At 33.4% G+C, this 6116-nt stretch overlaps 1 protein-coding gene across 1 annotated transcript in view; it reads left to right on the forward strand.

Annotated features, from left to right (window-relative positions):
- Window positions 1-1324: 1324 nt before the first annotated feature.
- LOC108375570 (putative epidermal cell surface receptor) overlaps window positions 1325-6116 on the forward strand; it is a gene marked incomplete at its 3' end in the record, with an annotated part of 11527 nt that continues 6735 nt past the window's right edge. Inside the window, exon 1 of the mRNA XM_017631712.1 lies at window positions 1325-2316. The remainder of the gene's footprint in view (window positions 2317-6116) is intronic.

Below are 6116 nucleotides of genomic sequence, written 5' to 3' on the forward strand. Positions count from 1 at the left end.
TGATCTTCATGAATTTCTTACCTTTTTGTATCCCTTGCTAATTAAAATAATATTGATTCCAAAGACTAAAACAACTTAAAACGAAACAAAAATTTAATTTCTTAGTCCTATCATTTGAATGTGCATCATACAAATACCTTTGATTGCGGTAACTAATCTGATATTTCAAGCGTTGACCTCTTTTGAATTGAAATTTTTTAAGCAGCGCAAAGCAATTTCTTGGTGCTTGTAATTGCAAGAACTCGAAAAGCAAAAATAAGCTTACAAAATCTGCAAAAAATTTTATCTTTTAAGATACATCACTAACTTCAAAGCCAAAAAAAAACATCAAATAACAAAGCCTTCGCTGTTCTCATCACCGCTCATTGGCTAAAAAAAAATTCTGTCTGATTCTGCAGGCAGCGAGAAAAAAATATTTTCTAACTTTGCCATTTGGTGGCCCTAACGAAGACCGGTTTTTAGTATGACTAACTTTTTAGCGCATTTCGTATACGTATACAGCAGTTTCTTTTTAGTTTCTTTATAATTTTTGCGCGCACGTAGCATGTGTTGGTAATTTTTTAGAATCAAAAACAAACGCTGATATTCATGCAATTTTCTGAAAAATTTATAATTTTTTCCTTATTACAACACATCGTACACCAATATTGTTGTTATGTTCTCCATGATTTTTTTTATAAATATATTGTAATTTCTTAAACCTTCTTTCAGTTACTACTCTATAAAATCATTAGAGAAAATTTCACGCTGATTGTCTTAGCTGCCAAAACACGCTTATAAACTCATAAAAATCTTAGCGGTTGGTTGATTGCTTGTACGAGTGTGGGCACTTAAGTAAATTTGGAAGTGAAATACTAATGCGTTTTATCTTTAATTGGCGGCAAATCGAATGCGGCACCAATTTACCACAACAAAACAAAAAAAAAACTGCACTAGAAACAAAAGACTTAAGCGAGCAACTCATTCTGTGACAATTCGTGCACCTCTGTGGGCAAGTGGATACTGATTTTAAGCAAAAGTTGTGCATAAAAGTGCATGGAAAAGACAAATAATCTTAAAAAGAGTGCAAAAAATTAGAATTTATATGTATGTCTAAAGTAAGCACTAAATATCTCCTTTTCCTTACAGTTAATTCTATTAGAATGAAAATGTGATTGTGAAATTAGAAAACTCATTTTTTTCTGTTAAAAATCGTGTCAAACAAAAGCCACAAAATACATACCAAGTGACCTTAATTGCGCGACCCCTCCGAAAAAATAGGGAGAAATAACGGTTATTTTCCATAAGCAACATCACGTAAAGTGAAATAAGTTATCAACGTTCCCAGTAAAGCCAACAAGAAGCCGTCAATTTGTGGTCGAATAATAGCCAAAAATCGTAAAAAATTTATACAAAAATTTTGTTCGCGAAACTGCCACTCCAACGAAAGGTGGAAAAGTAAAGCACAATAAAATCATAAGAAGCCTAGTACGGCTGACGAAACAGGGAAGTGCAATTGGAAAATCAACCAATACAGTGAGAAAATCAACAAAGCGCAAAGCACTTGTACGAATTAAATTAGCGCACACAAAGTTGCAGTGCACGAAAAAAAAGCAAAAAAAAAAATTGCATAAAAAATTTATACCAAAAAAAAAAATAAATTGCAAAAAAAAAAAACAACAATAAAACGAAACAAATTTCGCAAAACTCCGCAATGTACGCTCAATACGGCAAACGAAGAAAATACGCGACTATGCCAGCAATGCCAACAAAAAGCAGCGCGATTTCGCGTCTATTTCTCATCACCGCTATTTGTGGATTACTTTTGTGTAGCATACAAATGGTTAAAGCTCAGGAGCAATTGCAGAGCAATGATGCAAACGCGCATGTGCAGACAACAATTGTGGCTGGTAGTGATGCTGCGCCTACTACGTTGCCTGCTGAAAATTTAGAAACACAACAGCACAAACTGAAGCTGCGTCAGCGTTGAATGCATCATCATTCCACCAACATGCAGCCGAAACTGGCATAAAAACGGCGGCCATTGATGCAGTGGAGGAGTCCACTAGCAGTGCTGTGTTGTTGAGTGATAGTTCAACGACTTCTACGTCGTCTGCTTCGCCAGCTGCGCCAACAGCTACTACAACCACAAAAGCAACAGTTGCACTACGAGACAACGACGCGACGACGGCGACGACGATGATGATGACGACCACGACGACGACGATGCTCAATTCTTAACGACCACAGCGACTGCGACGATAGAGACGTCAGCTGCAGCAGCAGCAGTGGCGGTGGCTGGAGCAAACGATGCGGTGCACAAATTGGATGTTGCTGGTAAGTTGTTGCATAGATTAGAATAATAACGTATGCATTCTTTGTTGCTTTTTTGTGTTTTTTTTCTGCCTTCGAGATAATTGGTATAGAAATTTGTGCTGCAATTTGGGGGAAAATTGTAATAAATTATAAGGTATTAGAAAATTGAGCCGATTTCTGGCATATGGTAATGTAGTTAAGCACACATGTACTTACATACATATGTGGAAATTTATTCGACGAAATTATAATGAACTGAGATAAAATATATGGTTACGATCATTAGGTGCTGCATACTTACTATCCAAAGGGCGGGTATATGTACTGGAATATCGATATGCATAAACTTCCTTATAATGGAGTGAAGAATTATTAGGGTGTGCTGCTCTTTTTGAGCATGCATTTATAATGATCTATATATGTATATTATTGAGCTATATATTAATACGCTACCATAATTTTGTGTTTTCTGGCGATTATATATAACATCCATAAAAATTAGGAAAACTGAAAGGGTAACAAAATTTCTTGAAAATTTTTCGATAAAAACCGCCATCGGAAATTTAGTTATCGAAGTTATCAAGTTTCTTATCACCGAAGTTTATAGCTGCCGAAATTTATCGGATCATCCATGTTAATTATGTTATCGGAATTCATCGAGTTATTGGTACTGAAATATGTTTATTGGGTTATGGAAATTTATCGAGACGCAGAAATTTGGTTGTCAAAATGTATGGATAGTTATCGAGTTTTAAAAATTTATCGGATTATTGAAACTTATCAAATTAATAAAATTTTATTTTATATTATATTTATTGTATAATCAATATTTATCGAGCGACTAAAGCTTCTAGCTATCAAAGTTTATCGAACAAATGAAATTCATCGACTAGTCGTGATGTATCGAGTTCTTTAAAACTATAGATTTATCGATATTTACTGATTTATTGAAATTTGTTGGTAGTCATCGACTTTTTCGGTTTATCCAATCGAAGTTTTTGGAATTTTCAAAATATATCGGGTTATCGATATTTCTAGAATGACGTGATTTAATCGAGTTATCACTATTTATCGATTTATGAAATTTTATAGAGTTACTAGAGTGCATCGAGTTATCGATAAGCATCGTGATATGTACATTTTTGTGCTATCGTAATTTACCTAGATCTGGAAACGCAAAGTAATCTAAGTTTATCGATAGTTATCGAAATTCGAAGAGTTATGAAATTTTATCGAGTTATCGGAATTTTGAGTTTTTGAAATTTATTGAGCTATCAAGACGTATCGAATCGCCGAAAATTGTCAACTAACTGAAATGTAATCAGTTATCGAAATTTGTTGATAGCTATCAAATGCGAGCTATCGATTAGCATCGAGATATTTACATTTTTGAGCTATCGAAATTTATCCAGTTCTGGAAAAGCAAAGTAATCTAAATTTATCGATAGTTATCGAAATTCGAAGAGTTATCAAATTGTATCGAGCGATCGGAATTTAGAGATTTTGAAATTCAACGAACTTATCAATACGTATCGAATTGTCGCAAATTACCGACTAACTGAAATGTAACGAGTTAACTAAATTGATAAAGTTTTTAAAATTGTTTGAGTTATCGAAATAAATAATGTCCCAAGGTTAGCGTGTCACCCTAACTGAAAACTATATTAAATTTTGGTATGAATTTTTGCCCATTTCATCATTCTCACAGTTTTGCAGGTACGTCATCTATTACTCGCTAGTTTACTTTACCACCTACTAAAGGTGTTCAATTGAATAGCGATACTGTATTCGGTCTGCTTGGCATGTAAATCAGCTAAAATAAAATTAAAATAAAATTGCTCCTCTGTTTAAGAGCGTCCTAGCATACTAGTATACCGCGAAAGAATACCGGCTAGCAACCGCTATGTATATCCAGTGTTATCCTGGGTTTCATCTCCCATCTTTTAAAAAATTAGTGAAATATATACGAGTATAATCAATTTTAAAGATTTTCTCCTACTTTGGCTTTCTTAAGAATAAGCACACCGCATAAACAACTCAACTGTGTAAGATTATACTGAGACACCTTCAGCAATGTATCACAGACTAATAATACCGCTGCGTTCGCAGCTTAAGTCTTTAGTTTCACACAAGAATGCTTTCAAATTTAGAACACGCGTCATCGAATGCATATATGTACCTCCATACATACATACGCACAATAATGTTTAGGTACATACCCAGTTTTTGATTATAAATACCTATGCCTGCATGTGTGTATATATTTGTATAAACAATCTCAAACAATGGCGCACAGTGCTCTATTTCGGAAAAATGAACAAAATCAAAAATCTGTAAGACGAGAAGAGATAGCGAAATAAATTTAGCGGCGTTTTAAAGCTTTTGAGATGCAGAATTCATAAAAGATAGTGTCGTTGGATGCAAGAATTACCTTGAACTTTAAAATGAGTTTTAAACAAAAAGTATAAGTTTTTTGTTTTTTTGGCCTGAAACCAGTATGCAGTGAACATTTTAAAAAGTTTTAAACATATATTTTTGCTATTCTTGGAATCTATTTCCATAATCGCAAAAACCAAAAAACGCATTTAATTTTTTTTTATTTATTACGAGCTGATTTTAGGTTAAAAAAGGCAAAAAATCTAAAATTGTACTTTTGTAAGAAAAATTAACTTGACCTCAAAAACATGAACTTTAAAAGTAAAATTTTTTTAATTTCTTGTCTTTTTTGACATAAAAATAGCTTGAAATGAACTCGAAAAAAATGTAAAAGCGTTTTTTTTTTATTTTTTGCGCCTACTGAAATTGATTTCTTTATGCAAGAATAGCAAAATTATATGTTTAAAACTTTTAAAATTTCATTGCATACTGATTCAGGTAAAACAAAAAATTAAACTGTTGGAAGTCTTCTATGTTTGAAGGTAATTTTAAAGTTTCTGGAAATTCTTTTATCTTACGAGAAATTTTTTTTTAACACTCCATCTCGAAATTTGTTAAAGTACAGTTATATTTATTGCGCCACCTCTTCGCGTTCTCGAAATATTTTATTTTGACCCTTCTCTCCAAAACGGAACACAGTGCGGCGCCATTTGAAGAAAATTCAAAAGAACTTCGTGAAGAAAATTACATAAGCTTTTAAGTACCCTGAATAGCACAGTTTGCAGATAATAGCTCGGGCGGAAGACTTTGATTTTAATCTCACACGGAAAAATATTATTTGATGATTCAAGGCATGCCCATTGACCTGTTGCCTGGTGTCGACCAAAAAATTTTCGCTTGATTGATTTTTCATGTAATTAAATTAGGTATGCTTCAAAATGATAATACATACATAGTGCTTATATATATATGTGCATCAGTGGTAGGGACTAATTGACGTCATTGACGTTGTAGCTGAAGATGTGCTCATGTCGGCGCAAATTGATTGAACCGCTTTTGAATCTGACTTCATCTGCTTGTTGAGCAACTACGAATACATATATATGGAGTTGATTGCAGAGTAATGTATGCAGAATATTATAAAAATTCTAGCCAGGGATAAAAGCGGCATTTAACTGATACATATTTTGATCGATTGAGTTGCCGAAAGAAACATTAAAGGCGTTGCGTTCACCAATTTTAGAAATGTTTTGAAATTAAAAAAAAGAAATGTTCGCAATTTGAAATTTGTTTTTAGTAGGACATTAAAAATTGTTGGTTCGTTCTTTAATTGCAGCAAGTTAGCCTAAGACTAATTGCATCATCTACCCATTATTAGAAGCAGCTCTTACCGCAATGTTCATTGACCGCAGACTGCCTTCCGTGCATTTGCTTTCGAATAACTA

The sequence above is a fragment of the Rhagoletis zephyria genome, unplaced genomic scaffold, assembly GCF_001687245.7.
Source record: "Rhagoletis zephyria isolate East Lansing unplaced genomic scaffold, Rhagoletis_zephyria_1.1 Rzeph_scaffold_09133, whole genome shotgun sequence".
NCBI classification, from domain to species: Eukaryota; Metazoa; Arthropoda; class Insecta; order Diptera; family Tephritidae; genus Rhagoletis; species Rhagoletis zephyria.